Below are 16,531 nucleotides of genomic sequence, written 5' to 3'. Positions count from 1 at the left end.
CCTGCGTGTGGAGGTGAGGCCAGGCTCCCAGGCTCACCCCTCCTGCACAGGGAGGTGAGGCCAGGCTCCCAGGCTCACCCCTCCTGCACGTGGAGGTGAGGCCAGGTTCCCAGGCTCACCCCTCCTGCACGTGGAGGTGAGGCCAGGCTCCCAGACCCACGCCCTCTCTTGCCCTTTGTTGTTTGCTTTACCAGACCAGAGATGACCTCTCCTCAGGGGAAGAAGGTTACCCCACAGTAATCAGAGTTCAGATGGGGACAACTTGTGGGTTTTATTCAACCCTGAGGCTGTGAGAAGTGCCTCCGCCTCTTGGGAGTGGTCCGTCCCAGCCCATCATCTTGCCACATGGGCAATGAGGCAGGGCTCCCTACTTCTCACGGGAAACCTGGGCCCGGCCCCATTTCTCCGAGACCCTCCAGGTTCTGCTGGGCTTGCCCCCAGAACCTCAGGGAGAAGAGCTCACCACAGGAAGCAGCTTCACGGGGGACACTGCCAACCACTGAAGGGAACATTGAGGCTCCCCGGACTTGGGGTTTGGGGCGGCTCATCGGCTCCAACCCTGGAGTGGAGCGTGCTCGGGCTCGTTTGAGGCTGGTTGGCTTCCTGCCTCTTTTCTGTGACTAAGATGCTCTGGGTTTCCAGTGAATAAGTTACGGGCGGTGGCCAAGCGAGGAGCGTTCAGAGCCTTTGATCTTTCAGCCCCTGGTCGCTATGGGCTGTGTGTGTGTTTGCACGCGCACGTCCCCAGGCTAACCCCACGCTGCGCCTGTGCGCACTGCATCACCCGCAGGAGTCGTTTCAGCCAGTGCTCACGGGGCGTGGGCCCCGAACCCTCCTGAGGAGTCCTCATCTGGCCTCTCGCACCCCTTGTGTGCAGGGCCGCCCCCGACTCCGCAGGGGCCCAGAGCCGGGTGAGATCCCAGGCCGACGGCTCTCAGCTGGGCCCTACTCCTTCCCCCCAGCGTCCTCGCTCAGAGCCTGTGCTCCCCCAGCCCAGGGCGGGCCACACACGATGCAGGGGACATGGCCAGCTTTGCCCCTGCTGAGCCCTGTGGGCCAGTGGATTCCGGTACCTGCCAGATGAAGGCCGCTGGCTGGGGTGGGCGGCGCTGAATAGCCTCTGCTTTTCCAGCCTCACCTCCGGCCCTTTCCTCCCCTTCCCCTGCATGTCCGGAACGCGCGGTGCGGTTCTTACGTGCACTCTGAAGCAGCAGCTCCCCGGGTGACGCTCAGACCCTCCCCAACAGTAAGTCCGCACACACGCTCCCCTCTCTGGTACACTTGCGAGGGGCACATTCGTGCACACACGCGCACACACGCGCTCTGCTCTCTGCCCCCACCCCCGGCAAGGACCACAGCCCACAGCACCTCTGGCCTCACTTGTGCGTTTGCTCCACCTCTGGGAGGCGGTCTCTGCATCTGCTGCTTCAGACCCAAGAACTCGGCGCGTGAAACCCCCACAGTGCTGTCCGCACGTGGAGAGTGTGTCCCCCCGGCCTCTTTGGCCAGTGGAACCTCTTCCCAGGCAGACTCTCACGGAGCCACTCACAGAAAGGTCCCAGGGGCCTGTGACAACGCCCCAAAACGGAGCCAGCTCAGCCGAGTCGCGGAGCTGGGACTTCCCAAGGGGGGCCAGAGAAGGTGAAAGGACGGACGTTTAAAAGCATGGATGCAGCTCACGGACACATTTTTAAAGAAACAAGGTGGAAAAGAGTGCACTGAAGACTTTCCCTTTTAGGAAGTTCAGGAGCAGCAGAACTCCCCCCTCACCCGCGGCTGATGGAAGGGGGTGCCCTGGGGAGACGGAGCGGAGAAGCGAGAGGGAGGCCCCGGCTGTGGAGAGGCTTCGAGGCTTGATCTGGGAGGTGCTGGTGGGGTGGTGCAGCTGTGAAGTGACGTAGCTAACATTTTTGCACTTCTCTTTAAAATGCAGTTTAAGAAGCTAAGAAAAAATTTTGTAGGAAACCTGAGGCAGGTAATGGTGCCCCTTCGGGAGGCCGAGCCCGGCGCACTGGCACCCCTGCTCTGGAAGGGACTTGGGCGTCATCCCAGAGGCTGAGAGTGTGGGCTCGGGGCTGGAAACCAGTCAGCAGGGCCTCCTGAGGCTCATGTGGCTCAGACTCTCAGCCAAGCGGGAGTCAGTGCCCTTGGGGCTCGACTGCTGGACCCTGGAGACGGTCCTTCAGAGCAAGGGCGTAGGGGCTCCTGTGTGCCCACCGCCCTCCCAGTTGCTCTGCTCTGATCACAGCCTCCTGCCCCCCCCAGGTCCCCTGAGCCGGGGGCTGGGCTCTCCTCCAGGGGCCGAGGCAGAGCAGGGCCCTCGCTCCTGTCCCGCACCTCCCCGGGCACAGCGCCGGGCCCAGCACCATTGCCCCAGGGGCCCTGGCAATAGCCACAGACCCCAGGACCTCAGCAGGCACCGAAGAAGGAGGCCCTGGCCAGGTGTCTCCCGAGGCCGGTTCGCTGTTTCTGTACCCACTCCCTTTTGAAGCGTTGAGCTGATGCTTATCCTCACGCGGCCTCCAGGGCATCGCGCGGGGGTGATAGAGTTCAGACCACCTTCCTCTGGGCGATGAGCAGGCATCTGAGGCCACAGAGTGGATCTGGGGTCTTTGCAGGCTGGGGCCTGGGCCGGGAGGGAGTGGGGCCTGTGTCGGCGAATGGCAGTTTGGGGTGGCGGTCATCCCCCTGGGTGTTGCCCTGTCTTAAATCACGCCCTCACAGGACTGAATTACAGGGAGCCTTCTCCAGCCCTGCAGCTGTGGTTTGAAGGTCGTGGGGGGAGGCTGCTGGGGCCCTGCGTGCAGTCCAGTCGTGACACCTGCCCAAGGAGGACCTTTCCGGAGTGACCTTTGCTCTGGGGACGCGGCACCCGCTCCCATCCCAGGCAGGCTCTTTCCTGGGGCTCGCTGAGTGGGCTGGGGGACAAGTGGTTAAACCTCTTGGAGCTGGCCTGGCCTCGTGCTGTTTCCTGAGGGGTATCCAGTCTCCAGAAGCATCCGTATGTCTGACGCGGTGGAGAGGCTCTCCTCTCACCCACACTCTCCCCAGCTGCTGGCTGCATCCACAGTGGGGCCTGGGCCGCTGGTTCTGGGAGAGGGCCACTCGTCCGTCGGCGCGACCCTGGCCCAGACCCTTCCTCGTTGCCTTCCCAGCTCCTCCTCCTGCGTCCTGGAGCCCACCTCCTGTCCTTCACCCCCTTGGTTCCAAGGACAGGCACCGTCCAGCAGCCATCTCTACGGTGGGACCAATGCATAGCCCACGGACACCTGCCGGCTCGTCGGGTGTCACTCAGGACAGAGCGGAGCGGGCCAGGTCACTCCTGTCCTCGGAGGACAAACCCCACACGTGGCAGGGCCTCCCTTCCGTGCTCTGGGCCTCGAGGGCCTGGGGTCAGGCGCCAGCCCCCAGGGCCCCGTGCGTGGAGCTTCACTACTCGTCAGCCGAACGGGAGGATGACCTGTCCCCCAAACACCCAAGACGCCGTGCAAAAGCGGGCAGATGAGGAAAGGAAGCACCCAGCTGCCCGGGAAACGTGTGAGTGGGCGTTCGCCGGATCGGAGGCGCAGGTGCAGGATGGGGACCCTGGGCCGGAGCCTTTGGCACGTGGCTGGGATCTGCCTCCCAAGGGTAGACGGGACAACTGCAGGAATGGGTGCAGGTTGGGGGTCCTCAGACCCTGTCCTGGTGTCTCTTTAGAATAATTCCTGCCCAGACACCCGCTCCCTGACACGCGTGTGTCCTTACTGTAATGGAAGCTCTGTTTCTCTCATCCTCCCTGTGCCGCCTCCTTTCCTCAGCCCGGGCTCCGCTGCCTCGAGGGTGTAGTGCCTCGAGCCCCCATGTCCCTGTCCCTGCACCGAGACCCCAGCTACCCAGGCCTCCCCACTCCCCTCCAGGCTCGGGGTCTCTGTGCCGGAAGCCCTGCATTCCTGCTCACCTAATGAGCCATGCGGAGCCCCCTTCCTGTCCTTTCTTAGCCTCTTCACTGGCTCCCACTCAGACCCTGGTCCCCGTGTTCGTTCTTAATGTCCCTCATGCTTGGCAAAGTGACTGCACGTGGCAGGTGCTTAATAAATGACTGTGAGAGTGACAGCAGCCAGACAAGTGGCTAGCGGCCAGTTTTTGGATTTGCAGAACGCAGGGATTGTGCAGAGCCGGGGCTCTGGGGACTTGGAGGTACAGACTGAGGCAGGAGAGCTGTCAGACTAGCTCACTCTAAAGAGGAACCGCATGGCCTTCAGTGGGGTGAACCCAGGCGGGCTGCCTGGAAGCAGAGGGAGGATGCGGTCACCAAATCTTCTTCATCAGACTCTCCTGGCGCCCGCCCTGCGCCTCCCCTGGGCTCTGCCTTCCACAGCTCACTCCCCTGAGGCCCCACCTCGCGTGGTGAGCTTGGCCGGGACTCCCTCCTTCTGAGGACACTTTGTTTCACTTCCCAGCCTCACTGTGGCTGGAGCCCCCATGCCTTCTGGAGGAGACCCCTGGGTTGACCCTGGGGTAAGGGCTTCCTCCAGTCCCTACCATGCTCGCTCAGGGCCCCCAGGTGTAGGGACCATGATTTGTCTGCCGGTCCGTCCACAGAGCCTGAGCACGCCTCCATTCCAGCTCTCCCAGAGCGGGTGCACATTTGAGCCTCACTGGGTGGGCGATCCCGCCCCCTGCCCACAAGGACAGGTGGGTGATGGCGGTGGAGGGAGGCCCAGAGGGCCGAGCCTGCGAAGCCATCAGCTCTCCTGCTGGCTGGGGCCTTCTGGGTGGGAATTCTCCCCCTCTTTGTATGTCCAGTGTCACCTGCATTGAACTTGGACGTGTCGGTGTGTTTCCTCGTTTTGTGCTCTGGGCTCCTGGAGGCCAGCTGGCTCGGCAGCCCGTGTCCTTATGACCAGTTACTGTAATGGGCACCTGGAGAGATGGGGCTGCCCCGGCCTCAGCACGAGGGCCAGTGCGTCCTGGCAGCTTCCCCGGGGACCCCGGCCCCCTACTGAGAAGAGCTGACCCCAGGGAGCCGCGTCTGGGGCCGGGAGCGTCTGGAAAAAGAGGTGCAAAGAGGGGGGAAGCTCTGAGTAGGGGTGAGGAGCCTCGTGGTGACCCTGGCTGACCCTGGAGGCCTAGGGCCGAAACGCAGTGGAGGCCGCTCTGATGGGCCAGGCCCATCAGGCGGGCGGCCTGTGCATCCCTGGGCACTGAGGACCTGGGTGGGGCTTGCCACCTCCACACTGCGCCGCGGGTGCAGCCGGAGCTCTGTCTCCGATAGCCCAGGCCCAGGGAGGGAGGGGCTGAGCCTAAGCTGCCCTCAGGGAGGAGCTGGGCTGGGAGGGGAGGGTCTTGGAGGAGGGCCCGCCCTTGGAGGGAAGAGGAGACAAGGGGGATTCTGGAGGTGTGGGGGACAGGGTGTTGACGGTCTGTGCCCAGCTGTCCTCATCTCAGCCTCTTGGCAGAAGGTTATTTGTGGAGAACCACAGGGTTCAAGACTGCGTAGGAGGTGACTCGGGGGACTCACCGGGGAGGGGCGTGGGGGGGAGCGGTGTTGAGGCGTGCGAGGGGCGGGAGCCAAGGGAGGAAGCGGGCGCTGGGCGGGGTCGGGGTCGGCCAGTTGTGGACCTGCCAGAGGCCTGGTGCGCGGCATGGCTCTGTGGCCCGGAGCGGGCGCAGTGGTGGCTGGGAGGAGCCCAGAGGAGTGGCTGCAGGCAGTGATGGGACAGAGCCCTGGCCCAGTGGTGGGAGGGGCTGGAGGGTGGGGGCGGGGTGTCTCCGAGTGGTGCTACAGGAATCCTGTCTCCCTCCTGCCACCAGAGCCAGCCCCCCGCCACCCCTCCACTAGCTGGATGGATGCATCCTAGTGGCATCTGCTGAGAGCCTGTGTCCTATGGCTGGAGCCACGCACTTACCTGGAGAGTTTGTTCTCTGGCTCCCGCTCCCTCCCCTTCTACTGCCCCACACGTCAGGGGTCAGCATCCTTCTGGCCTCCTAGCCCTGCCGCACCTGCAGGCACTGGTTTCCGGACACAGAGATGGGGGAGGATGGGCGAGCCCCGGAAAGCGAGGCAGCCTCATCCCAGGGCCAGTGCGCGTCCGGAGAGTTCTGACCTTGGGGAACCAGATCCAGGCCTCTGTCTGTTGGTGGGTCCCACGACCTCGGCCAATGGTGTTGACGTGCGAGGGCAGACTGCTGAAGTGATGCTATTTACAGATGCTGGGAGTTGATGGAAGCAAAAACTGAAACCTGATTTAGCCGGATGGATGTAATGCCCAAAATGGTACGGTTGCTAACGGCAGCTGCTTCCCGTTTGCGAGGCCTTGTCTTCAGTGCGGAAATTAGGGCGGATGTTGTCGAAGCCTCAGCTAATTACCATGTTGAACTTGGCCCTTCTTGCACCTGTAGCACCGCCGTCTCCTTGTGACTTTATTTACGAAGAGAGCATATTATTCTGAGCCTCCGTCTCTAAATATGGTATCGAAGCTGCCAGCTTCTCTGGGAACACGCAGCTCTGAAGTTGTCTGTATTGTTTCAAAGGCCCAGAGCCTGGAGCTGCCCCTCATGCATTGGGTTCGCCCCCCGCCCCCACACCCCCAGTAACTGCTGGTTATTTCTTCACCGTTGTCTTGGTTTTTCAGCTCAGGCCAGGGGGCAGGCAGAACGTTTCCAGGGAGGAGGCTGGGGAGGGTCTGTGGCTTCTAGTGGAAGGTCCACGCCCAAGCTCAGGGGAGAAGCAGATGGACGTGGGAGGCCCAAGCCCTGACTCGGCTTCGGCGCTTCCACAGACCCTACGTTCTAGTTGGGATGTGGGTGGATAGACCTGCAGGGGTGTCCCTGGTTGAGGGGGCGCAGCTCCCGGATGAGAAACCCCACGTGTCGTGCCCAGCATGGGCGGTGGGAGAGGGGAGTGGGGTTCTAACTTCCTGCTCCCACTGGGGGATGCGGGCCCGGGGATTGGAAAGATGCTGCTCCTGGCCTGACTGGACCTGCAGGCCGCCTGAGCTTCGTTGAGCTGTGTGATGCGTCAGCACCGAGTTTCTCCCTCTGCAAGTATGGACGGTGCCACGTCCAAAAGCACACGAGGAGGACCCCGTGAGGTACCAGGCACAGCCCCGAGTGGTGGTCCAGCGCCACACGCCCAGAGGGTGATGGTTTGCGGCCACTGGCATCTGCGTGTGGCACTTCTCAGGGGACCGAGGCCTCTGAGGAGGTGGGAGGCCCTCAGAGCAGCCGAGGGGCCGGCTGGCCATTCCGCACGCTCTCAGCAGCCCCGCGAGCGGGGGCCGCAGCTCCGAGCAGAGGGGCTCTCTGGGATGAAGGCCCTCTTCTAGCTACGTTTTTTTCCTTTCCTTTCCTCCCATCATTCTGTACCGCCTGCAAGCAACCAGCTCTGCTGACTTCTCTGAAGTGGTCCTAGCGCCGACACAGGGATGGTCGTGTGACCGTCAGGCTGTTAGAAGTTACCGAGGGTGTGCAACCAGGCAGGCTCTCCAGAGGGAGACACGGAGACGGGACCCTCGTTGGGCAGCCACACAGACCCCCAGGCCCATGCCGGACAAGGCGGCGATACCAGTTCACCTGGACACGGTTCAGAACCAGCGACTTGCAGCCACGGGTGGTCATTTCGCTGTGAAGCTCGAGGTGGATTCACGTGGCTGCAGCCGCTCCCACAGCTCTCCCGTCCCATGGCCTCTCGCGGCCGGCGGTTGGGCGGGCCTGGCCCCGGAACTTGTTGAAACCTCCGTGTTCTTCCCCGTGGAGGGTTGCTTTGGCGCAGGCTGCTCCATCCCCGCCTATGTGGAAGGAGGCGGAAACGGCCTCGGCGGGGGCAGCAGGCGGGAAGCGCACGGCAGACGGACAGGTGGACGGGTCCTCTGTGACGCGGACGGCTGGGCTGGGTGTCCGGGGCTCGTCTCCGGAAGGTGGAGGGCGTTTTCCTCGTGCCCCCGCTGTGTCTCCTGACATGCACGCTGCCCTGCCTCTCGGATGCGGGGTGCTCGGGATGTTGCGTCGTGCTTCTCTGCGGGCTCTGTGTTCCGGGCTGTTTCTGGTTCTGCTCCACTGGCCGACCTTTCGCCTCTGTGAGTATCTATACCGTCGACGTAGAGGCTGCAGTTTCCTGCTTCTCTGCCTGCCTGGTATCTTTAACTGGATGCCAGTGGTGTGAATTTTGGCTTTTCCAGTGCTGGATGTTTTTGCATTCCTGCAAATATTTGCAAGCCTTGTCCTGGGATGTAAGTTATACAGAAACAGCGTGATGCTTTCGTGCCTCCGTCTTACCCTTTGACAGGCAGGACTAGGGCGCCTCTAACGTGGGGCTGATTATCCCCATCCCCACTTGCGAAGCTGCGTCCTCTACTCCATGTCCTGTGGTTTATGAGCTTCTTCACTGCTGAGCTATCTGATGTCCCGTGTCTGAAAACTGTTCCATAAATTTGGTTTTAGCATTTCAGGTGAGAGGGTAAAAATGATCCTTGTTATTCTTTCTTGTTAACCTGCAGTGGTTTAGAATTTTGAAATAAGGGTGACACACCATTATGTTGTACCCTTTAAACTAATACAAGGTTATATGTCAGTTATACCTCGGTAAAACTGGGTGGGGGGGGGGACAAATAAGGATAAAATTAGGATGCAAGAGGTACTTCTGACAGAATGGGAAAGCAGTAGGTCAGCCATGGCTCTCCCATGCTGAGTCTCCCCAGCCCAGGGCCCAGAGTAAACAGTCAGCTTTCATCAGAGACGTGAGGACTGGGTGGAAGTCTTTGAGGCCCTCATCCTCTGTGGAGACGGGTTACAACCAGGTCCAAACACTGTCCTGCGACCAGTGCTCTGGGTGGGCCAATGGGGGTGGCGTGGGCTGGTGGTTCCTCCGTTTCTTCCAAGCAGGTGTGACCCCTGCTTCCTCACCCAGATCCTAACTCTCAGGACACCCTGATTCTGCCACATCAGAGGTGACCCGACAAAACCCCAGGAAGGAAACAGGAGAGACGCCACTCAGGGCTTCCTGCCGCAGAACGTGGGGGAGATGTGATCTTGCCTGAAGCTCCGTTTTGTTTTTCCGTTTGCACGACCTGTTTCTCACGAGCTTCTACGTCAGTGGGCGTCTGGGGGCAGGGACATCCCGCCGGACCTGAATATGAGTCCTGCCCGCGTTTCTGTGTCCGGGTGCTGACTGTGCCTTCGTGAAGACTTAATGCACTTCACCCAACAGGCGACGCCCAGTCACCAGAGGGCAGGCTCAGCACGGGAGGCGACGGAGGGGAGGAGCCATGGGGCTCCTGGGGGGCAGGACTTCAGTGTCCTTTGGGTGGCCCCGCTGGGATCCGGGTCTGCACCCCAAGGCATGATCTGGGTGCTGGGGTGTGGTCATTGGGACTTTCCTCCACGGAGATAGGTAGGTGCATAGGGACCAGCTCTCCCTGATCACTCCCTCCTTTAGTGTTTTTGTGTGTGTGTGTGTGTGGTACGCGGGCCTCTCACTGTTGTGGCCTCTCCCGTTGCGGAGCATAGGCTCCGGACGCGCAGGCCCAGTGGCCATGGCTCACGGGCCCAGCCGCTCCGCGGCATGGGGGATCCTCCCGGACCGGGGCACGAACCCGCATCCCCTGCATTGGCAGGCGAACTCCTAACCACTGCGCCACCAGGGAAGTCCCCTTTAGTGTTTTTTGAACAATTTGTGAAGTGAACATCTTGTAATGTACTGTACACAGAGTGACATGTAACGTCTCAGTTTTCCTGTCATCGTCTCTGTCTTCATAACTACATAAGTAGCCACTTTGAGGCCAGACTAGTAGCAGTTCTTTTCCCTTCTGGGCCCTGGCGTAGTGGTTGCACATAGTAGGCAGTTAGTGGGTGTGTGTAGTGTTGTTGAGTTGTGGGCCATTGTTTCACAGAAGTGGTCAAAGTGTAAGGGCTAAGCCGTCAGCCATTTCTGAGGTCTCAGCTGGGACACCTTCAGCCTGTCTTCTTGGAAGCACATGGTGGGACTTAGCAAGGCCTTGTGAAACCGGCCCCTGCAGCCTCCCCAGGAGCTTCTGTGTGGTAGCCCTGCCCACAGCCTGGAAATCCAGCTGCAGGTGGGCCCAGAAAAAAAGCAGAGATGACTTCCATCTTCAGTAGACAAGCAGGCATGACAGTGTCTCAACCTGCGGCTGAAGTGCAGGCGATGTTGGAAGGAGCCAGGCCTGGCTGCCCGCTGAGCCCAAGCCTCTCCTGGGGCCTCGGTTCGCCCAACCGGGGGAACAGCAGCCAGCTGGCTCTGTCTGACCGTTTCTGCCCAGGCTCCAGCTGCTTTCTTTCCTTCCCATCACGTGTCGCTCACATGGGCAATAATAACCCTGAAAACCAAGTACGTGCAGGATGGGATTTTTTTCAGCCAACTTGAGCTCCCTCCACTGGACGCTTTTTGACTCGGAACCTCTGTGTCCTCACCCGCCGTCCACTCATCCTCACCCTGGTCGGGGACACAGGTTCCTCAGGCCTCCGTGTCCCTGCAGGCTGCCTGGGCCTCCCCACCCTCCCTCCCTGCCCTCGGCCGTGGCTTCGACAGGTGCCTTCACTCAGCTTCCCTCCTGGGAATCCACATCCCTACCTTCCCTACCAAGTCATCCAGGCCAGCGACTCAGAAACTTCAGTGAGCGTCAGAGTCCCCTGGAAAGCTCCGGGCCCAGCCCCAAGTCTGACGCAGTGGGTCTGGTGGACCCGTGTCTAAGAAATAAGTTGGGGGAGAGGCTTGTTTTGCAGGATTCCACCTGCCCCTTGGGGGGGGGGGCCTCCTTGGTGAAGGTGAGAGAAGCACACTTAGCCATGGAGAGATTCGGCTCTGGGTGTTTATAAGGTGACCGCAGAGTATGCCTTGGCTGAGGTTCAGGCCTGTGTTCAGTGCGGAAGGAACAGCGAGTCTGATGGCGCAGCTGGAAGGGGTCACGGGCCTCCGGGTGCCTTCCCTCCAGAGCAGAGAGCATTTGTGGGGAGATGGCCCTGCAGTGCCAGCCGCCGCTTCCCCAGTAGTTCTAAGACTTGACCACGAATTACTTCCCAGATTAACCGTCTGGGCCTCCGTCGTGGTGTCTCTCCCGTTACCTTTGATTAGCACTTCTGTTTGGAAGGAGGCTGCGAGTCGCTGGTGACCCCGGACCCTTCTGAGACCAGCGTGTGCTCGGGGCGCCACCTTCTGCAGCCGCCTCGACTCCGCCAGTTACTGCAAAGGGAGAAAGAGCGGCTAGCTCTGGCCTCACCTCCTCTGCCCGGCCTCCTCAGAGGAACTCAGAGCTGTCCTCTGTTGCTTTTATTTCTTCCAAATCCTCAAAGCCAGAGCAGTTAAGAGTTGTGGTGTGAAGCCGTTGAGGACTCCGCGGTCTCCCTGGGCGGCCGTTCCTGTGTCTGTTGGCGCGTCTGAGCCCTGGACTGAAAGAGCAGGTTTCCAGCCTGTCTGAGCTGTGCGTCGGAGGCCAACGGGGGCCACCGTCCACCCCTCCACTCGCTCAGCCCTTCAGTCACTCTTCCATCGAGCGCCGCCGTGTGCCAGGCCCTGCGGAGAATCGTCTTGAAACCCACGGTCTTGCTGGACGAGAGAAGGAAGAAGAGAAGATGAAGTCTAGAGGGCAGCGTATCCTCTGTGCAAACAGGGCTCGAAGGGGGCAGGGAGGCTGCGGCAGGGACCCTACAGCTCTCCTGCTCAGAGAAGCCCCCGGGGGCCGGAGGGGAGGGGCAGGAGCTGCGGTGTGGGTCCAGTGATGCCCGGGCTGCCTGGGGCTGAGGGGCAGCGGGCGAGTGGGGGTGGGGGGTGGGGGCCGCGGGAGGCCGGCCTGGTCATTCTCGGGACTTCGAGTTTGCTGCACACACCGCAAGTGGGTGAGTCCGCATCCCCTCCCTGCTCAGGGCACGGCCTTTGGGCCTCTGTCCGCTGACCACCCCCCAGCCGTGTCCTTCATTTCTAACCCTGCCTTTACCTGGGGGTTGATAGCATAAAACACATGTAGAGAGAACCTTCTAGACGAAAAGTTTTCAGCTGTGCTGGGTCTTGGGCCCCTGAGAGCAGCCCTGTCATCTGTCACCATCTCCCAGCCTACCCTCCACCGGTCTCACCTCCCCAGGGTCCGTTGTCCCACGTGGACCAGACCGTCTGAACGAAGGTGACTCGGGCCTCACTCCTGCCTACAGCCCCCGGGGGGCCCCTGGCTCTCAGAGTAAATCCGGGCTCCTCCCTGCAGCCCACAGGCCGCGCGGGGCAGAGAGTCGGCCAGGGGCCCAGCCCCGCGCTCCTGCCAGCCTCGGCTCCTGGTCTGTGCCGTGGGGTGATGGCCTTCCCCTCCTCGGGCCCGGGTGCTGGGCGTGGAGCGGCGCTGGTGCTGTGAGGGCCGCGTGGGGACCTCGTTTCCTGTGACGGCGTGTCCGGCACTAGGGGCCCTCGAGTCTCCTCGCAAAATTGTATTCTTACTGCGAGAGTATTGTCTTTGAGGCTGTTGTATGGCCAAGGAAGAAAATCTTCGATCCTTTAAAAACCAATTTGGAACAGTTTCTTGTTTCATTCCGAGGGAAGGAACACTGTACTTTGGAGAACGAGGATCTGTGAACTGTGCAGGGCGGGGCCTCCTCAGTAACAGTCGGGCTTCAAGTCCTGCTGGAGGCCAAGGCCAAGGTGGCGGCGTGTGTGTGGGCCAGGCCAGAGCAGCCAGCCTGGGCTCTCAGGGGGCTGCACCGGCCGCCTGCAGTCACCGGGCAGGGGGTGCAGATTCAGATCGGAAGGCTGGGCCGTGACGCCCAGCTCCCCACGCGGGAGCTGATGGCTGAGGCTCGGCTCAAGATCGGGTACAGAAAAATGATCCCCGGGGGTTAACTCACGCTTCTGTAAACCTTTGTATTTAAAGGGGGATGAATGTGTGTTTGAAATCTGTTCCTGTTAGGACTTCTTATTGCTAAATTTGCAACACTGTTCCTATGTTAATATGTTCTTAAACATGTAAGTTTGGGGGAGAGTTTATTGAGTTGCCCTTGAGGTTTTGGTTATAGAAGTCCTCTTCTTCTGCAGGATCTTAGTTCCCCAACCAGGGATCAGACCCAGGTCCTGCAGTGGAACTGCAGAGCCCTAACCACTGGACCGCCAGGGAAGTCCCCAGAGAAGTCTTCACACCCTGTTCTCAGATCCAGCTGAGAGAAAGATGAACGTCTAAGAGATGGAAATTTAAGTGCTAACTTTATTACCAACAAATCTCAGTGGAGGAACATGGGTCAGATCCGGAGGCAGTGGAGCTCGCTAGCGCCTCGCCCTCAAGCATAGACCTGGGCCTCCCGCCCGAGGGCTTGGCCCCCTTGTCTAGAACTGCTGCCCTGAGCCAGCTGGGAGCAGGGAGGGGACCCCCCAGGCCTGAGCTCCTCCTGCTTAAGAAGACAGACCCACAGGGGCGTCCTGCCCCACCCCCGAGCATTCACAGGCGAGCATTCAGGGTGGGGGGTGGACAGGGTTGCCGGCCCTGCCCGGGCCCACCTCTCTCAGCCTTCCTCCCGCTTTGGCTGGTAGGTTCTTGTCCACCTCTGAGCTCTCAGACACCCTTGTGGGGTGGGAGTGTGGTGCCAGGGATGAGCCCTGTGCTCCCCTAGAGACCCCCCAGCTGGGCTCCTAACCAAGCCACCGACGGGGAGGAAACCTTTGTCAGATCCGCCGTGAAACCTCAGCTCCCAAAGCCACTGCGTCTAACCTGGGGAGCAGCAAGGTCTTTTACGGCACCTCAGGCTTTGTACGGAGTGGAAAAAACATGGTGCTCCCGCGGCCCCGGAAGTCTCACCATATGTCGGAAGCTGTCCCGGCCTAATCTGCACGTTTTGTTTTTAATGACTTCCTGATACACCTGGCTGTTGTTCAAAACAGGGAAATTCAGAAAAGTGTGAAGAGGAAAATCAGAGTCACCATAATCCTACCAGTAAATATGAATAAAATACACGTGTAGGAGGAGAATGAATAGAAACGTTGTGAGCGTGCTGTTGTTTCCTGTGTTCTTTTCTGTGTGTAAATTTACATATATTGTGAACGAATTTGGGATGGTGCTGCAGCAGTATTTCTGTTGCTTTCTTCATTAAATTGTGAGAATTTTCCAATGACATCGTTGGAAAATTGACAGAAGTCAGGGGGTCCTCCCGCTGGAGTCCTCCAAGCCCTCCGCCCACACAGAGGAGAGCCGGGCCCTGGCCCCGCTGACCCCCGGCCCCCGTTCCCAGCCACGTGTCTCTCCAGCCCCTCTGCGTGCTACTCCTCCTTGGACATCCAGGGCTCCCGCCTCCTGTCCCCTCCCCAGGTGTCAGCAGGCCCCTCCTTCCTCAGTAAGGACTTCCGTGGCCTCCTGAAGGCAAAAGGGCCCTGTGGGACTGGTCACCTTGGTCAGAAGTGCCCTGCAAGTGCCCAGGCAGCCCCTAGCCACATGCCCCTGGGGACCTCGCCCCCCTCGGTTCCCTAGAGTGTGCACAGGCAGTGGTGCCCTGTGCCCCCCTCTTTTGCTGGAAAACAGCCTTTGTCTCCTTTAAGTTCACCTTCAGGGGGAATTACCACAGGTCCTTCAGGAACCTTGGAACGTCCCGTCCGGGGCCCTCGGCTTTCAGACGCACCCTGCGGAGGGGCTCAGGGCGAAGAGGGCGGCCGCGTTCCCGCAGGCGGGGTGAGCCCAGGAGGAGGGGGCGCCTCAGAGCAGGGCCGCGTTGGCAGGACAGCTGGGCCGCGGGCTGGTGGACGGCGGTGCCCCCCTCATGGGGAGCACCTGGCGGCTGGCAGAGGTGGGCTTTGTCCAGCCCGGGGTGATGGGGGCTGAAGTGAATGCCATTTGCCCCTCCCCGCTTCCGTTTTTAGACATCACCTCTCCCCACATCCTTGCCTCTAATCAGCCTTTTCCTGCAAGACGAGGCAGTTGTGTGCAGCTCCGGTGTTGGCCTGTGTTGACCTTGGTGGATGGATGTTTCTCGTTTAACCTCAGGTACCGGAGGGCGGCCTCAGTTCACCTGTGCACTTTGGCAGCAGAACTGCAGGCTCGTTCGTCGCCTCAGGCACCTGGGGACAGAGCAGGCTTGAGTGGGAACGCAGGGGGCGGTGGGGGCTTGGCGGGGAGGCAGCTGGCTGCGCTGGTGGTGGGGCAGCAGCCAGGGGCGGTTGTCCTGTGATTCCACCACACCCTCAGGGCCCCCGGCCTTGCTGCCCACTGTGTGAAATGTTAACTTGCAGGATGGGAACCTCCTCCCGCGTGGGGGCCTGTCCCACAGCAGGTGTAGGACACACCCTCCAGTGGGTGGGGACAGCCTTGCACCTGGTGTTAACAGACGTCTCGCGTTCCCCGTCCCGCTAAACACAGGCTGGGGCTGCTAGCAGGCCCGCGAGGTCACCGGCACATGCTCGTAACAAAAGGGAGGGAACAGAACCTCCCCGCCCGAACCTCGGTAGCTGTAGCTGGCCTCCCAGTGTGAGAATTTGCGTGACCTAATTTTCGTGCCAAAAAAAGATCTGATTTTTAAAGACACATTTGAATCTCCAAAATGAACCCAACCCCTCCGACTGCCAAAGGCACAGGTATACCTCACTGGATATGTTGTTTTTACCCTGAAGATGCCGCAGGGCAGGATAAGCACCCCCATGCCGTGCGTGAGGGGAGCTGTGGTGTGTCCGGCGAGACGGAGAAGTGAGGCGTGAGCCGTGGTCCTGCCGCCTGGGACCTGCTCAATTGGCGCAAGGGCCACACAAGGCTTTGGGGGGACAGCAGCTCTCGGTCCCCCGTGCTTGGCTGGTGGTCATCAGCGGCCACCTGTGCTCGACCAGCCTGGCCAGCTGTCGAGAGCCTTGGTGCTGGGGGCTCCCGCTGTGCCCCAGATGCAGCCTTTGGGAGGGGGGAGGGGAGCTGGGGCTCCATTCTCACCACCCCTCGGACGGTTTAGTTGGTGAAAAGCAGAGTGTTTTACCCCCAAGAAGCACTGATCCACATGCCCACGAGCCGCCTGCCTGCCCCTGCCAGCGAAGGGGGCTCCTGCAGTGTCTCCTCACAGAAGCTTCGGGCAGGCGAAGACCGTTCCTCGCCAGCTGCTGAGTTTGTGAAGCTCTGAGGAGTAACAGCCGCCTGCCACCGTGACGACCTGTGCTGTCCTCAGCCCCCGGTGGGAGAAGTGGATTAAAGGAAGCGCCAGCAGGGCCGCCGTCCAGGTCACATGGGTGCTTCACGGGGCGGGGGCTTCCACTCTGAAGCCGGCTCTCCTGAGAGCGGCAGGGTCTCTGGGGGCTGTAGAAATGCAGAGATATGGGCACCACCCCAGGCCTGCTGAGCCAGAATCTGCGTCTTGAAAGGCTCCCGGGTGGCAGCGCCCACTGAAGTGGAGCTGGATCTGACCAGAATGGGCGGCGGGGCTCAGAGACACGTGCTGTCCCTACGTCTGAGCCCTGTCCTCCAACCCCTGAGTCCCGGGAAGGGAGGACACACATCGCTCCCCAGGGCGCGGTCACGGCCCGCTGCTCCTGTGCGGACGTGTGGGGACCACAGTCCTCCCCCCGGGTCAGGGCGGAGCGGTGGGCATGCGCGCCTGTTCC

General features: G+C 61.0%; 1 protein-coding gene across 1 annotated transcript in view; it reads left to right on the top strand.

The window, feature by feature from the left end:
• Positions 1 to 16,531, top strand: part of SH3RF3 (SH3 domain containing ring finger 3) — a 200,977-nt gene that overhangs the window by 114,349 nt on the left and 70,097 nt on the right. The window lies entirely within an intron of this gene.

The sequence above is a fragment of the Monodon monoceros genome, unplaced genomic scaffold (genome assembly GCF_005190385.1).
Source record: "Monodon monoceros isolate NGI ecotype Baffin Bay Population unplaced genomic scaffold, NGI_Narwhal_1 Super_Scaffold_19, whole genome shotgun sequence".
NCBI lineage: Eukaryota > Metazoa > Chordata > Mammalia > Artiodactyla > Monodontidae > Monodon > Monodon monoceros.
Note: the sequence above shows the minus strand (reverse complement) of the source record. Positions and strands in the feature narration are given on the sequence as shown.